Source organism: Carassius auratus, chromosome 42 (assembly GCF_003368295.1).
Source record: "Carassius auratus strain Wakin chromosome 42, ASM336829v1, whole genome shotgun sequence".
NCBI classification, from domain to species: domain Eukaryota; kingdom Metazoa; phylum Chordata; class Actinopteri; order Cypriniformes; family Cyprinidae; genus Carassius; species Carassius auratus.
Window position 1 is genome coordinate 3,186,356 of NC_039284.1, and position 17,889 is coordinate 3,204,244.

Here is a 17,889-nt window from a genome sequence, read left to right on the forward strand (position 1 = left end):
ATATGGTTTGTCACAATAGTGTTTCTACAAGAGGAAAAAATATATAAAGAATTTGATATACGTTTACGATGCTGATGACCATTAATCAATTTTGATCTCTTGATTCACTATCAATTCACATGAATAGACCTACTGTACTTTCTTTCCTTGGGTTAAATTCAGTATTTTATTGCACAAATTAATATTCACTTGTGTGTGCTTATATGAGTATTTTTTTTTTAAAATGTATCATTTGAAAATCTAGTGATCATGTCTAAATATTTATTCAAATGCAAAAAAACAAAAAAAAACAAAACAAAACAAAAAAAACAGTTATGACCTGCAAAACTCTTTTGAGCAACTAGACTTGATACATGTATATTTTTAAGAGTGGGTAAACAATGGAATTGCAAATGGAATTTATTATTGTTCTTGCCACAAAATGACTTTAATTTGCCTCTTTACATTGAATTCAAAACCCTTTCTCCATTTAATTAATTAATAATAATTGTATTAGCCTATACATAATAACGGATAATTGGATACAATTCATAAAATAAAAAAAAAAGGTTGATCTGCATGTTTGTCTTCGGCGTAGTAATAATCAATGCATGTGTGTCTCATGCACAATTTCTGAGAGTTAGCAACACTGCTTTGTCATCGTTGACACAAAAAAAGCCTTCACCTGAAAAAAGCCTTCACCTCATGAACATGTTCATCAGTAATAATGTCCTTAATTACATGAACACTGTTTTTGAGCAGTTAGACAGTTGTTGCGATTGTTGACACCTCGTTGTAACAAAATGACAGTTGTGACAGTTGATTGGTGTGGAATTTGGCCCGCCCCTCCTGCGCTCTGATTGGTTCGCTGACTAGAAAGTGACAGTGATGAGCACAGCGTTTTATCTAAAGTTGATCATCCTTCAACTCTCGGCGCGAGAAAAAAAAAAAAATGCCCGAACACTCAGCGCTCGGCACGCTCCTGGCGTTTAAAAAGACGTGGCCCTCCCTTGGAGAACAACTGAAAAAATACGCTAGCTGCGGAAAAACGCTTTGGTGGACACGCGGCCTTAAGGTTGCTAGATTTAAAATTATTTGTTTAATTCAGAATGGGTGCAATGCTAGCTTTTTTTCTCAGAATTATGTTAGATGGCTAATTTACAATTAACAATCTGATAGTGAGCTAGCATCATAAAAAAACAACTATTGACAGACAAAGATTATAATAAAAGTGACTATACGATTTTAAGATAAACACTTATTCAGTAGCGGTAATTTAGGTGTACCAAACAATCAAAAAACTAAGAAATATTATCTTACCGTCATCGTGAGATAAAATAATGAGGAAGGATCATTTTGCCAGCCAATCACACAGTGACGTCGCGCCCGCAGTCTGTAAATTTCTTCAGAAAACAGCATGTAGAAATATTGTTTCTATTTTAGTTCTAATTAAAAACCAGACCCTCCAAGGTCATTTTTTGGGGCCTTGTGGGGGGTCCCTTGATGCATATGCAATTCGAACACTGGTTTACAATGAATTTTGCGTCTTGCCAAACAGCGCTCCTTGGCTTATATAAATTCACTGAAAACCACAGCCTCATGGGGCTTATTGCTTTTATAAAATGGTTATTTATTATGTAATGATATTAATAAAAACATTATCCTTCCACCAAACAATGTAGTTCCTCAGAAACAGTTGTGATTGTAACAAAGGGGTTGTCAAGCAACACACAAATGTAAACAAAGGTGTATGTTTGTAGAGTAATTTACAACAGTTTTGAATGCGACTCAACCAACCAGAATCAAGGACTGGAACGATTCATTTTACAATATGGCTTATTTTATATAGAGAAACAGTAACTATCAAGTAACTACCATGCACTAGCATGTTCTTAGCATGATTAGCAAGTGAATAACATGTTGCTAACATGATTATCAAAGTGACTAACATGTCGTTAGCATGTTTCTTGCTTGATTAACAAGTGATTAGCATGTTGTTAGCATTATTAACAAGTGACTAAAATTTAATTTACATGATTAACAAGTCACTAGCATGTTGTTAACATGATTATCAAGTGCCTACCATGTCACTAGCATGTTGTTAACATGGATATTAAGTGACTAGCATGTCATTAGCATAATTAGCAAATCACTAGCATGTTTTTGGCATGATTGACAAGTGACTAGCATGTTACTAGCATGTTGTTAGCATGATTAGCAAGTGGTTAGCATTTTGCTAGCTTGACTAGCATGTCATTAGCATGATTAACAAGTTACTAGCAAGTCAGTAACATGTTTCCAGCATGATTATAAAGTGATTAGCACGTCACTAGCATGTTTTCAGCATGATTAGCAAGTCACTAGCATGTTGCTAACATGACTACCAAGTGCATGTCATTATCAGGATCAACAAGCAATTAGCATGTCACTAGCATGATTCCCATTCAAACCATTTTTCTAGCTTGATTAGCAAGTTACTAGCATGTTGTTAGCATGTTTATATGCTTATCCAGCTAAAACCAGTTGATTCAGTAAAAAAAAAAAGAGCTAAGACCAGCTAAAACCAGCGTGACAGTGGCCAAAACCACTTAAAAAGACCAGCCAAAGCAACAAATCAGCTTGGAGTTTTTAAGCTTTGCTATGGTTTAAGTTTGCTCCACAACAGCGTGGCGCTAGCAGCGCATGTGCAGCTCGGTGAACCGGGTAGCTTGGTGAACTGTTTCATCATGTCAAAGAGTTACTCAACCTCGAGCCAATAGCCTTCGAGTATGAGATGTGACAGAGCTTGTGATTTGTTGAATGTAGTGAACGAATATGCCCTTCACTGAACAGTTTCATTTCAATCAATCAATCAATCAATCACCTTTATTTATATAGCGCTTTAAACAAAATACATTGCGTCAAAGCACTGAACAACATTCATTTGGAAAACAGTGTGTCAATAATGCAAAATAATAGTTAAAGGCAGTTCAGCGTTTGAATTCAGTTATGTCATCTCTGTTCAGTTTAAATAGTGTCTGTGCATTTATTTGCAATCAAGTCAATGATATCGCTGTAGATGAAGTGACCCCAACTAAGCAAGCCAGAGGTGACAGTGGCAAGGAACCGAAACTCCATCTGTGACAGAATGGAGAAAAAAAACCTTGGGAGAAACCAGGCTCAGTTGGGGGGCCAGTTCTTCTCTGACCAGACGAAACCAGTAGTTCAATTCCAGGCTGCAGTAAAGTCAGATTGTGCAGAAGAATCATCTGTTTCCTGTGGTCTTGTCCTGGTGCTCCTCTGAGACAAGGTATTTACAGAGGATCTGTATCTGGGGCTCTAGTTGTCCTGGTCTCCGCTGTCTTTCAGGGCAGTAGAGGTCCTTCCTAGGTGCTGATCCACCATCATGTCTGGATTCGTACTGGATCCGGGTGACTGCAGTGACCGTCTGGTATGGATACAGACTGGATCTGGTGGTTTTCAAAAGCCTCTGTTTCCACAGTCCATACTAGAACGTGAAAACAGTGTTCCAGATATATCCGCTCTGGAGACCGTCTAAAAAGGCCGGAGGCCAAATGAGAGGAAAGATTCTTTTCCAACAGGAACATTATAATGTGGACAAGGCTTGAGGAATTGTCAAATCAGGCAACCAATTGCTAAGCTTGCCTCATCAAATGTTATTTACCCTTTTACTCTTCCTGCAGCCGAAGCAAGCTCCGCAGGCAGCCCAAGCAGCTATATTTCCTACTCTTCTCATGCTCCCCTTTACTTCTCTGTTTTCCGCATCTCCCCACTGCTGCCGCAGGAGCCTTTCCCGTATCTTTCCACCGTACCTACTGGCCTACCGTAATTTGGCTATCAAACTGCTCCGTTATCCCATCTCAGCACTGCATTTCACACTCGCCCGTGCTCTCAAAGGATGATTTGAGCCTGTAGGCAGCGAAGAAGTCTCCATCCACAAATAGACATACATCGTTTGCAGATATAAGGTATTCCATTGTACTTTAACAGGTAATCTGATACGTGCCATATTTTAAACGAGCTCTCACTAACGGAGTTTAATGCCACAGTTACGTTAGAATGCATCTCATTCTTGTTTCCGGGGCGGTGCCTCAGTCCCATCATGAGGCACATGGTCCGGAGTGCGTATGACCAAGGAATCAGTTCAACCGAACTCACTCCAAATATATGAACTTACCTGTTTTTTGAATACCTTATATTTAAGGTGTTCGTTTACATCCATATTAGGGTTAAATCATTGGACTTTATATGAAATCTACTATTGTTTTGGCACCGTTGACTGATTTTGCTGAACATTTAGACTGATAACGTGCGCAGATGCGGAAAATTTGTCACAGGACAAGCGAGATGAAAGCAGTGCCGACTACATGAACTAGCTGTTTTAAATATAGTATTTTATATTTAATGCCAGTTTATCAGTATGTCCGAAAGTATATTTTTTGATTATTGGTGAATCCATAGCCTCTTTTTCGTGCACCTTGTAACGGCCACCTAATGTTATAATGTTCATGACATGAATGTTGTATGCCTTTAAGATGACACGTTATTGTGTGCGCGCTGTTCCAGTGTACGCGTGCGCAGTGAGAGTACAGTTTTGCTCGTGAGAGGAGAGAGGTGACCGCTCTACCGACTGCTCCTTTGATTTATTGTTTACTTTACTCTTATTTGTAGCGTGTTTTCAGAGTGTTTTTCCCCTGTTAATATTCGCTCTATGACATGTATGCGAAGAGTGCATTTAACTGAGAGGAATTATATAAAGACTCGTGAAACTACCATCGTTGGCGTTGTCTTTTTCTATTCATCCTGGGCAGACTTACAACTCTGACAGCGTTACAACCTGCATGGTTAAAATGGCAAATAGTAAGCTCTGACAAGAATAAAGAATCTTTCTCTTACTCCAACCATGCATGATTACATCATCGATACTTACCATCGATCTCACGTGCTGACAATATGACGATATGACAATGACCACATCACTGATTCATGGCACCTATTCGGGGTACACTGGCACAGGAAATTCTATTTATTTTTGCACGCTTAATTTCGAATACAGTGACTGTACCAAGATATTTCTGACTCGTTATCGGAAGCAGCTCATTGGATTTGCTAAACAATTATTCAAGTTGTCTACCCTCGTAGACAATCAAATCATCCTTAGTATTGAACTCCCTGTCAGGCGCTGCAAGAGTGCTCCCGGTTGAGCCAACCTTTGCCTTCTCTGTTCAGCTATCAGCAAAGCTTAATCATATGACATCGCGAGTATTAAACTCCTGTCAGATGCTGCAAGAGCTTTCCCGCTTAAGCAATCTTAGACTTTCCATCCGACCACCAGAGAGGCTTACCCGACTAATCCCCGATTAACCCGATAAAAAATATATATATATTATTTCAGTCAGCAACACGTACCTATTGAACACCAACGAGTACATCGGAGCTAAAACAAATTTTCCCTCCGATGGCAAGATGTACCCATCCAATACCGCAAATTAATCTTTCGCCGAACACCAACGGGTGCTTCGCAGATAAAACAATCTCGATTTTCCCTCTGATGGCCGGAGAAACTACCCATCCGGTGTCGCAAATGTAAAAATATATAAATAAAAACATAAAAAACCCACCGGATGTCGCCCATAGCCTCCTGGCCAGATAACCTTACTTTTTCTATCCTATGGTCAGCGAGGCTTCTCTCTTCGATGCCAGGAGCTCAAGCTCCCATCGGATGCTGACGAGAGCCTCCCGGCCAGACAACCTCACCTTTTCCATTCTGCGGCCAGCAAGGCTTACCCGTTCGTTGCCAGGAGCTCACACTCCCTTCGGACATAGGTGAAAACCCCTGGCTACCTTTTCTTGCCATTCTGTCTTGCATATGGAGAGGTTTTACCCATCCAATGCATGGAATCGGGGCTGACATTGGATGTAGGCTAGACAACCTTACCTTTTCCGTCTTTTGGCCAGCGAGGCTTAACCGTTTGATCCCGGGAGCTAAGCTCCTATCGGACAAAGGTAAGAGCCTCCCGGCTAGACAACCCTTTCCGTCCTTCAGCCAGAGAAGCCTACCCGTTCGATGCCGGGAGCTAAGCTCCTATCGGACGTCGGTCAGAGCCTCCTGGCTAGACAACCTTACCTTTTCCATCGGCCAGTGAGGCTTACCCGTTCGATGCGAGTGCTCCCATCGGAAACTGGTGAGAGCCTCCTGGCCAGACAACCACTGGTTGCACAGACACAGATACCCCTTACTAGTAACCCCCCTTTTTTGGCATGGAGACAGAAATTACATACCCAAAATAAAAAGGTTTCTGCTCATGATTCTTTCTGACTAGATACATAATCAACCTTTGTTCACAAAGCTGACACTTTAAAGTTTACTGTTCAGGAATCAGAATCACTCAGACTGTTATGATAATAGAGATATATAAGCTCAAACATAAAAACAAAAATAAAAATATTAAAAACATAAGTTTTAAATGTATTTAAAAAATTGTTGATGTAGGAAATGAGTTTGAAAACACAGTGTAGCTGAGGCCACAAGTCTTCCAAAACTTCATAAAAAATGTCATAATCGAATCTGTAAAACTGTGAATTTTATGAAATATTTTCTAAGTCCATGTCATGTGTGTTTTTTAGAGAAGGCTAATCAGATTGATTTATGGCCCTTGTCATCTCTGTAAGACCTCACATGTAAACTCTTCTCTGTATTTTGTGTGTGTGTTGGCTTTGCAAAACGTCTCCGGTTACTATCGTAACCTCGGTTCCCTGAGAGGCGGGAACGAGACATTACGTCAGCTAAGACGTATATGGGAACTCTTCCCTTCTCCACTTTCACTGAAATCTTATTGGCTAATGCCAGCTGGGGACAGTTGGCCAATTGACGCGAAGCATGCAAATACTGGCGGGTAAGCGTGCAGTATAAAATGCATGGGCGCGAAAATTACGTCAGAATCACGACTGAACGCTAGCACAGCTGATCAAACAGCGACCACGGCGGCTAACGTAATGTCTCGTTCCCGCCTCTCAGGGAACCGAGGTTACGATAGTAACCGGAGACGTTCCCTCTCGAGGCGGTAACTCAACATTACGTCAGCTAAGACGTATATGGGAACTGTATAAAATCCCACCGTGAGAGCAGTGAAGATAAGCCCTGAACGGAGTCAATCTCCCTCACACAAGCAGTACAGTTCTAGCCAATGGCCGTGTCGCTAAGAGTGCTTGCATCTGATAGGCGGAACTAGGCCAATGAGACATCTGCTCCGACCCTAACAAAATATGCATAACTTCAAGCAATATATCGAAATCTGCACTAACCAGGGCAGACACAAGCAATAAGCACTCAAGCATGAGAGTTAAACAGAGTCGACGGCGTTTGCGGTGACTGCTGCATAAACCATTTAAACCATAACACAGAGTTAGCAGCCATGGTAACTACTGTATAGCTGGTTATAACAGCTTTACTGAATAAAACTTAACTCACCGAAAATACATGTGACGCTACAGAGGGTACATCCAGCTTGTAAAACCTGGCGATTGTGTTCTGGGAAGACCAACCAGCAGCAAAACATAAATACTGGACAGACATACCTCTAGACCAGGCCCATCAGGAAGCATTTATAATGTCCTCGCAGAATGAGCTCTGATGTTGAGGGGATAATCCTTCCCCTGGCATTTGATAGCATCCACGATCCAGTGAGAAAGTCTCTGTTTAGAAACAGCACGTCCCTTATTACATCCACCAAGCACACGAACAGCTGGTCCAACTGACGAAAGGCGGCCGAGCGATTCATATACATCCGTAAAACCCTAATAGGGTCCCGGCGCTCTGAGTATCAGCGTCGCGCGAGGCTGACGGCTCAACAGATAAGGCGGGCAGGGAAACAAAACGGTGTATTGAGTGACTTCGAAACGAAACCCGGTCTCGGCCGGAGAGTGACATTACAGTCGCCAGGCCCGAAACCAATGCAATATCGTTCACCAAACACTCACAAAATTCTCCAAGGCCCTTCGCTGAGGCGAGAGCAAGAGGCAAGGCAGTCTTCAGGGAAGCTCCTTAACCGCAATCGAAGCTAATGGCTTGAACAGTAGTAAGAGATAGAGCCCTCAAAACTAGAGCGAAATCCCACGGCGGCACGGAGGGCGGCCATGAAGTACACAATCTCCTTGCTCCCCTTAGAAAACTGAATACCAGAGCGTGCTTACCGATCGTTTACCCGTAACCGGGGAACGAAAGCGGCAATAGCGGTCACATACACCTTCAGCGTGGATGGTTTCAAACTCCCGCTATCCAACTGTGCTGTAGAAAGCGCAAAACATCCGACACGGAACAGGTCCCCGGGTCAATATAAATGTTCTCGCACCATTTTGTGAAAACTCACCACTTCTGCGCGTAGCAGCGAATGTTTGATGATGCTCGCGTCTCAGTAAGTGTGTTTAGCACTCGTCAGTGCAGAGTGTCCCGCTCATTAGGGTCCCCGCAGCGGCCACACATGAAGGTTCCACAGCTCAGGGCTGGGGTGCTATATTGGGGTGCCATTCGCCTGAGACAGCAGGTCCTGCTTGAGGGGGATTCGCCATGGGTGAGCCATCAGTAACTCTCTCAGGTCCGCGAACCAGGGCTGAATCGGCCAGTTCGGGGCCACGAGTATAACTGACGCTTTCTCCTCCCTGATTTTGCACAACACAGGCAGAATCTTCACAGGAGAGAATGTGTAAGCCTGGCTTCCGGCCAGCGTGATGTCAGAGCATCTCCCAGCAGGGGGGAGTGAGATGGCAAACGTGTTCTCGCTCGTGGCAAACAAATCCACTTCCTCCCTCCCAAATCATTAGATCTGATCTTGGGTGAAGCCAACATCTCCTTGAGGAATCCCGTTCCTCAAAAGCATGCTCACTCCACGGTTCAAAGTACCGGGGATGTGCGACGCTCCTATGGAGATTAAGTGTCGGTCCACCCACAACAGGAAACTCGCTGCCTGTTTGAATAGAGCTCTGGAGCGCACGCCGCCCTGGCGATTTATGTACGAGACCACAGACGTGTTGTCGGTTTGAATCAGTACATGTTTCCGCTCCAATTTCGACCGAAAGGCTTGCAGGGATATTAGGACACCGCTTCCATTATTCCAAACGGTTTATGTGTCACCTTCTCTGTGACTCCGACCACAGGCCCAGACGCACTGCTCCCCAGCCTAGATTCGCATTCGCAGAGAAAAGAACTCCTGGGCTGAACATATCCGGGCTGTTCCACGGTCTCAGAGTGCTGACGCAACTGTGAATGACCATAAGTGCTTGTGGACCGAAGACCACGCCCTCGGCGGAACTTGAGTTACAGCCAAAACTGTAGCGGCCGCAATGTAGCAGACCCAGATGGCACACTGAAGAAGCCGCCGCCATCAGTCCCAGAAGCCTCTGAAATTTCCTCAGTGCAAATGACCTGCCCAGTCAGAAACAGCGCAGAGTCGATGAAATGCTCTAGAGAGAGATGGGCTTGTATCGCCATCGAGTCCAAACATATTCCCAGATATGTTACAGTCCGACTCGTAAAAACACGCTCTTCTGCATATTCTGCATATTCACACGCAGTCCCAGCGTATCCAAACGGCGAAGCATTGTTTCCACGTGACTGATAGCACATCTCTTGAGTGGGCTAAAATCAGCCAATCGTCCAGATAATTCAACATGCGCATTCCACTCGATCTGAGGGGAAATTTCGCTCTATCGCTCTTTCTCTAGCAGACTGAGAACTTCCTGTCGCAGAACAGGACGGTTTTGGGGCAAAGTCAGTGACGGGACCACGCCATTGAAGCGCGGAGGTCTGCGCTTGAATTGGAGAGAATATCCGTCGTGAATTATTCCCAGTATCCACGGTGAAACGCCCGGGATAGCCCTCTTACCGTCCATGAGATGACACGGCGGACGCGTTACCTCTACAGCCACTGATGGCTTCTTATAATCAGGGCCCCGCCCCCGCGAGGCTGGAAGCACTGGCGGGAGGGCGGGCGCGTCGCGTAATGGTATGACACTCTTGCGCCATCCTGAGGCCATTATAATCATGGACTGTGGCACTGCGCTGTTTGAGACAGGGCGAGTGACACAACGTTGGGTGCAAGAATTTGTATATATGCTTCTTTAGTACAATTTTTACTCATAAAAAACATAATTTAAACACATATAGCAATCGTCGCCCATAGGGATGTGGGGGACATGATGCATGCGTCTTTGTGGTGTTGGCACTCTCGCTCCTTCGCGAGGCCATTATAATAATAGGTTGTGGCTCTGCACTGTTCTGAGACAGGGCGAGTGACACAGAGATGAGTGTAAGAGGAAGTAAAGCTCTTTTGTTGATAGTAACATGCTTTTATTGTGGAACTCACACAAACAGCATTCAAACAGACATAGCAATCGTCGCCCGAAGAAACATGGGGGACATGATGCATCTGAACATTGAGGGTGACACCGTGTTTATGTGGTGTTGGCACTCTCGCGAGGCCAGTATAATCATGGGTTGTGGCTCTGCACTGTTCTGAGACAGGGCGAGTGACACAGAGATGAGTGTAAGAGGAAGTAAAGCTCTTTCGTTGATTGTAACATGCTTTTATTGTGGAACTCACACAAACAGCATTCAAACAGACATAGCAATCGTCGCCCGAAGAAACATGGGGGACATGATGCATCTGAACATGGCGCTTGGGGGACATTACCTTCCAGGCTCTTACCACTGGAAGGTAATGTCCGGGTTCCGGTTCAGAGCGGGGTGCCACTGCGGGTTATTTAAGCTGGTTTTAGAGCCTGGCCAGGTGCATAATAATCTCGCAGAAGAAGACTGGGGTGAGCGACGGGGTATCACATGGCTCATACCTTGGAGCGCTTTCTACGTCTCTGAGAATAGCTCCATGACGTCACCAAAGAGGCCGGAGGGAGCAACTGGAACGTTTAGGAGCGGCCTACGGTCCACGTCTTTCAGGACAACTAGGGTAAGCCATAGGTGCCTGTAAAGATGACCATGAGCTCCATGAAACAGATGAGCAGAGCGCTTAGTAGCAATCAGCGAGAGATCAGTTGCCGCGTGCAGATCCTGATGACGTCAGCGCTACTGTGCCGCCGTTTGCCTGAAACACCTTGAGTATTGCCCTGGCATGAAGAGCAGAAGCTGCACTCGCTCTTTCTAGACTGTGGTCCGAAACCAAAAGCAGAGTGGGTGCGCGCCGATTGGGGTGAAGCCCACGATTTCACCACGAGCTCTTGCATGCCTAAATGCCGTCTGGTAGCAGCTCGATTGGAGGAGCCACGAGTCTAGTTACCTATCACAGGCTCGTCAGGTGCATTGCAAGCGAGACTCAGCTCCGTGACGACCTTTCCGAAGACCCTGACGAGCTTCTCCTGGAGGTCTCAGGGCCCTCTTGGTCGGGGCGGTCCCACTGAGAGGCCCAAACCTTTTTCGACGTCGAAGCGACATGGAGTCGTTTTCCTCGCCAGCTCCGAAGAGGACGAAGTTCGCGGAAGCTATAGTCCACCACGCCGACGTCAAACTCGTCTTCGGGCGGGGGAGGGCCCACCAGCGGCTCGCTGGCGGCAGTTGGCCTCATTCCTGCCGTCCTCCGAGCCACTCTGGCTCTGAGGGCGCGCACTGGCAGCTCGGTACAGTGGGCGCAAGTGTGGTCTGTGTGAGAATCCCAGGCAGGTCACACAGAACTGGTGAAGGTCCGAATCTAGCATTAGCAGCCATCGGATGCGGAGAGGAAAAACAGGGTGAGTAGTCCTCTATTGCAACTTCCACGATGACTTAGATAAGACTTCTAGCGTGAAGAAAGAGATTCTGACGTTATTTTCGCGCCCATGCATTTTATACTGCACGCTTACCCGCCAGTATTTGCATGCTTCGCGTCAATTGGCCAGCTGTCCCCAGCTGGCGTTTGCCAATAAGATTTCAGTGAAAGTGGAGAAGGGAAGAGTTCCCATATACGTCTTAGCTGACGTAATGTTGAGTTACCGCCTCGAGAGGGAACTCCCCATTCATGATTGTATTGTTCTCACCAAACGAGTCTTTCACACCTCCGCCAGGTATGACACATTATCCGCATTATTCTTTTATCATTATTCTTTTGTTTTTATTCCACCTTTATTAGCATTGATTGTGGTTTTTCAGGCTTTACAAAACAACAAAGCAGCGATCTCACTTCAGTCTCTGTTTGCATTTAGCCCTTATTTATCAAAAGTCTTACTATAAAAATACAACAAAACATTTTCTTATGACCTTACGTGAATTATTGAAACAAAAATGCATTATGAAGAAGAAAAGCACCTGCTATTAGTAACATTGTAGCTAACGTTAGCATCAAGCTACATCAGACAATTTATGAAATTATTAGTACACTTTTACTCAAAACTCACTTTAAACCCCGATCGAGTGTTTATAATAACTTCCTTTAGCGATCAGGGGTGGAATTTGGTCGTTTACTATTGTAAAAATATATTATTTGTAGCCTTTTTCATCGCTGCACAAGTTAGCATTTCCCATGTACATTTTCGATTTTTTCTATAAAAACGCCCCAGATCTCAAGAAAATCTCATACCAAGCTTTACTATCGTAATCGCGGGTTTATTATTCGGATATTTCGTGTGTAAAGAGGTGTTTCAGTGTTGTTTTGGCCAGATAACTACCAGGAAGTGTGCAGGAAGCATGTGACACGATGGGGCGGTGTCCAGATATGACACTGTAAGATTGACATTGGGAAGGCCCAATCGGAGTCTGAGTCACACACAGCACGAGCTGACAACATAGCAAACACATACACAGATCGCTGGGAGAGGCTGTTTATCATCTGATCGCGTAAATCCGTGGAAAATGAATAGAAATGACGATTCTGTCTGAAGAAATATGAAGTAAACATCAGTAAATGTATCCATATATCTCCACAGATATGCATCTTTGGTCTATAAATCCTTATTGACGCTGTTCAGTGAGTCTATGTGAACACAAATAAACCGCTCGACGTGACCGAATATGAGTGAGTGGTGAATTTCTATTCAAAATGTGGCATAATACGGATTTATTATTTTGCACTTCTGACATAAATCACTAAATATCTGTCACTGCAACAATGTTTTATCAAAATATTGGTCAAATATCGAAACTAGAGTCTTTAAACTTTCAATTGATGCACAGTTTGTCCAGATGAAGTAAGACAGTGATGTTTAATGTGCTGTGAAAGTGAAACAATAATAAACTGGGGCCGTCGGCGATGTTTGCACGTAAAGGGGTTTTAAACTGAACTGAGATGATGACCTCACTGAATTCAATGATGAACTGCCTTTAACTGTCCTTTTGCATTATTGATACACTGTTTTCCTAATTAATGTTGTTCAATTGCGTTGACACAATCTGTTTTGTTTAAAGCACTATATAAATAAAGGTTACAAATTATTTAAATTTCAAATAGTTGATTTCTATGTAAATATGTTGTAAACTCCAGTCTTCTGTGTAAAACGTTCTTCAGAAATCATTCTAATATGCAGATTTGCTGCTTTTCTTTTGGGTAACATTATAAATGTATTTACTGTCACTTCTGCTCAACAGAATGGATACTTGATGAAAAAAAAAATCTTGACCTGTTAATCAGAAGAAAGTCTTTTCTTCCTGTCTCTTGTTCTCATGGCTAGTAAAACAAATCAGGGGAAGTCATACATTTTTATTAAAAATGCCCTCTGGCCTTAAAAGTGAAGCTCCACGGGTCTGAATTCATGTATTTGGATAGAGTCGGATGCTTAATTGTCGTTCAGAATGGAGATAATTGGCTAATATGTTTGGGTGGTGACAGAAGCTCCTCCATCTTATCTGCCCTCAGTATCGCCCATACATAAGGCCCAGGGCAATATACGGCCATGTAATTAAAGTGTAAGAAAATGTGCAGATTGAGAGATATGGGAGAGTGAGGGGTGCGGACAGATGTGACCAAGCGTGGAAGTCATGGGATGTTATGAGCACACGCTTATACCTGCCTGACCGCGTGCCGGGCCTCGGGTCCTGACCTCTTATCAGGGGGCCGTATTGTTTAATTCCTCACTGGCTTTGGCTGCAAGAAAGCACATGACTTCATATGTGTAGATACATCGGGTCATTAATGCACTAAGATTCATATCGTGAGGAATCAAACTGTCCTTTATCTTTAGAGATAAGAGAGTCATTATTTATGAAAACATACTATAACTTTCAGAAATAAAAAAAGAGCATTTATCAAATCAAAGCAGAAAACGTCTCATTCTGAAATGCTCCAATTTTATAATGTCACACAGATAAACCATTTAGATGTCAATACAACCTTGTGCCAGACAGTCAAAGTGATGTGACATAAAGAAAATAGGACAGATACTGTTATTCCTCTAGTTAAATGTGGTAAAGTGTGTGGAAGAGTCTATTAGAAACCAGCAACTCAGGTTTAAAGTGATAGTTCACCTGTCATAATTTACCTCCATGTCCTTGTATGATTTTCTTTGTCATGCATGACACAAAATAAGTTATTTGAAGAATATTCAGCTGTCCATGAATTAATAATTTGCACTGTCCAAAAGTTTCGACCCCAAAGTGAATAATGAGATAAAACGTGAAATGGTAATGTTTAATAACTCAAGACACCATTGTGAGATAAAAAGTTGAAATAAAAAAAGCCTTAAATTATTAGATAAAATGTTATAACAAAAAGATTATAACAAAACAAAAATATAACTAAATAATTATGAAATTGTTAAAATTATTATGTAGCCACAGTTAGGAAATTTAACAGTCAAAACAATTATAAGGGAAATCATACTTATGACAAATTAAAAATTATACCATCATAATTAGAAGATAAAGTCTTAATAATTATGACAACACTGAAATTATTACATTGCCACAATTATGAGATAAAAAGTTGAAATCCAAGTAAAAAATGACAAGATAAGTAGTAATTATGACAAATTCAAAATTCAATTCAATTCAAGTTAAAATCATAAGATAGTGACAACACTGAAATTATGTTATAATCAGTTATTAAATAAAAAGTAAAAACTTTACAAGATATGAGATCATAATTATAACAAAAATTTGCAATTTTTGTTACAATTATGACTCTACGGTTGTGGTTTCAAGACTTGTCTGGCAATACCACGACTGAGGTGCCCTTAAGCAAGACTCTTGAGCATGGCGCCGCAGCATAAATGGCTGCCCACTGCTCCAGGTGTGTGTTCACTGCTGTGTGTGTGCACTTTGGATGGTTAAATGCAGAGCACAAATTCTGAGTCTGGGTCACCATACTTGGCTGTATGTCACTGTCAGTTATGACATACTAAGTCCTCATTATGAGAAAGTTCCTTCATCCATTCTCCAAACTAACAACTATGAGATAAAATCAAAATAAAGGCTAGTCAAAATTATGAGATCATAATTCTGACAAAAAGTTGAATTATGAAATATGTATGCGTTTCTAATTTCAATATTTTATTCAGAATACAACATAGATGACATATCAAATGTTTAAACTGAAAAAAAATGTATAATTTTAAGGGAAAAATAAGTTGATTTTCAATTTCATGGCATCAACACGTCTCAAAACAGTTGGGACAAGGCCATGTTTACCAATGTGTGGCATCCCCTCTTCTTTTTATAGTGGCTCAAGTTTAGGAATAGGAATGTTGTGCCATTCATGTCGAATACAGGCTTCTAGTTGCTCAACTGTCTTAGGTCTTCTTTGTCGCATATTCCTCTTTATGATGCACCAAATGTTTTCTGTGGGTGAAAGATCTGGACTGCAGGTTGGCCATTTCGGTACCCGGATCCTTCTTCTACGCAGCCATGATGTTGTAATTGATGCAGTATGTGGTCTGGCATTGTCATGTTGGAAAATGCAAGGTGTTCCCTGAAAGAGACGACGTCTGGCTGGGAGCATATGTTGTTCTAGAGCTTGGATATTCCTTTCAGCATTGATGGTACCTTTCCAGATGTGTAAGCTGCCCATGCCACATGCACTCATGCAACCCCATACCATCAGAGATGCAGGCTTCTGAACTGAGCACTGATAACAACTTGGGTTGTCCTTGTCCTCTTTAGTCCGGATGGCATGGCGTCCCAGTTATCCAAAAATAACTTCAAATTTTGATTCGTCTGACCACAGAGCAGTTTTCCACTTCACCACAGTCCATTTTAAATGAGCCTTGGTCAGAGAAAACTCCTGCACTTCTGAATCAGGTTTAAATATGGCTTCCTTTTTGAGTTTTAGCCGGTAACGGCGAATGGAATGGTGGATTGTGTTCACTGACAGTGTTTTCTAGAAGTATTCCTGAGCTCATGTTGTGATTTCCATTACAGTAGCATTCCTGTATGTGATGCAGTGCTGTCTAAGGGCTGAAGATCGCGGTCATCCAGTATGGTTTTCCGGCCTTGACCCTTACGCACAGAGATTGTTCCAGATTCTCTGAAACCTTGTATGATATTATGCACTGCAGATTATGATAACTTCAAACTCTTTGCGATTTTTCTATGAGAAACTCCTTTCTGATATTGCTCCACTATTTTTCGCCGCAGCATTTGGGGGAATTGGTGATCCTCTGCCCATCTTGACTTCTGAGAGACACTGCCACTCTGAGAGGCTCTTTTTATACCCAATCATGTTGCCAATTGACCTAATAAGTTGCAAATTGATCCTCCAGCTGTTCCTTATATGTACATTTAACTTTTCTGTTCTCTCATTGCTACCTGTCCCAACTTTTTTGGAATGTGTAACTCTCATAAAATCCAAAATGAGCCAATATTTGGCATGACATTTCAAAATGTCTCCCTTTCAACATTTGATATGTTATCTATAAGTTTATAAGATTTTGTATAAATTATTAAATTACATTTTTACTCACAATTTTTACAGTGTGCCAACTTTTTTGGAATCGGGTTTGAATATAATTATTACATAAAGTCATACTATGTCACAATTATGAAATTAAAAATTTAAATTATGGCAGAATAAAGAATAAAGTAAAAATGTAATGATTTTCTGACAAAAAGTCACATTTATGACATAATAAGCCATACTTATGAAAAATTTCTATCCATCCTTTCTCCAAACAACACACACTAGGTAGATAATAGGAGATGAAGTTGAAATTATGAAATAAATAGTCAATTATGTGATAAAAATATATTCAAGGACAACTGTGGTATTGACCAGTTTAATGTAAACCAAACATTATTGAGCACAGCTTTTATGATTTTTTAGGCTAGTGACCACATCTGTCAAGCTCCAAAAAACACCAATGAGCTTCTAGGAGCTCAGCTATCTGTTTTGTCATTTGTCTTTTTAATCTTGATTGTACTCTTTTTGTTGTATGTGAATTTGGTGTGTGCGTGTGTTTGTTTGTACATTTCACATTGTACATGAAATACTGCCAGTGCATTTGTCATCTATTTTATTATTTGACCCTCACTCCTCTCTCTGCCGGACATGTGGCTCCTTTCATTTTTCACATGACTGCTTTTCCTATCACACCGGCTCTCGCTGCCGCTCCTGTCTCTGTTTCTTAGGCGATAAAACACAAAACATTCTGTAAAACATGGAGTCATGAGAAATTATGATAATAACTCAAGAGCTGAGGTGGGCTGGGTGTGGGGATCTGGGGTCTGTGGAGGGACGGGTCAAGGTGGTCTCCAGCGTGCTGCCCTCCTATAAACCCACTCCATCACTGGAGTCGTTCGGCCACGACCGAGCGCTCAGGGTGGACCGTCTGTCCCGCCACTGGTGGCAATAAAGTGGGATGGATAGGAGACGCCATTTGCATCTGAAAGCATGTGGAGGTCAGGGTCACGTGTGGATGTATGCTTGATGTGGACACATAAAAAGTTGCAAAGCAATGCATTTGTACACGTTGGGCCAGAAACATACTTTATGCAAGAATTAG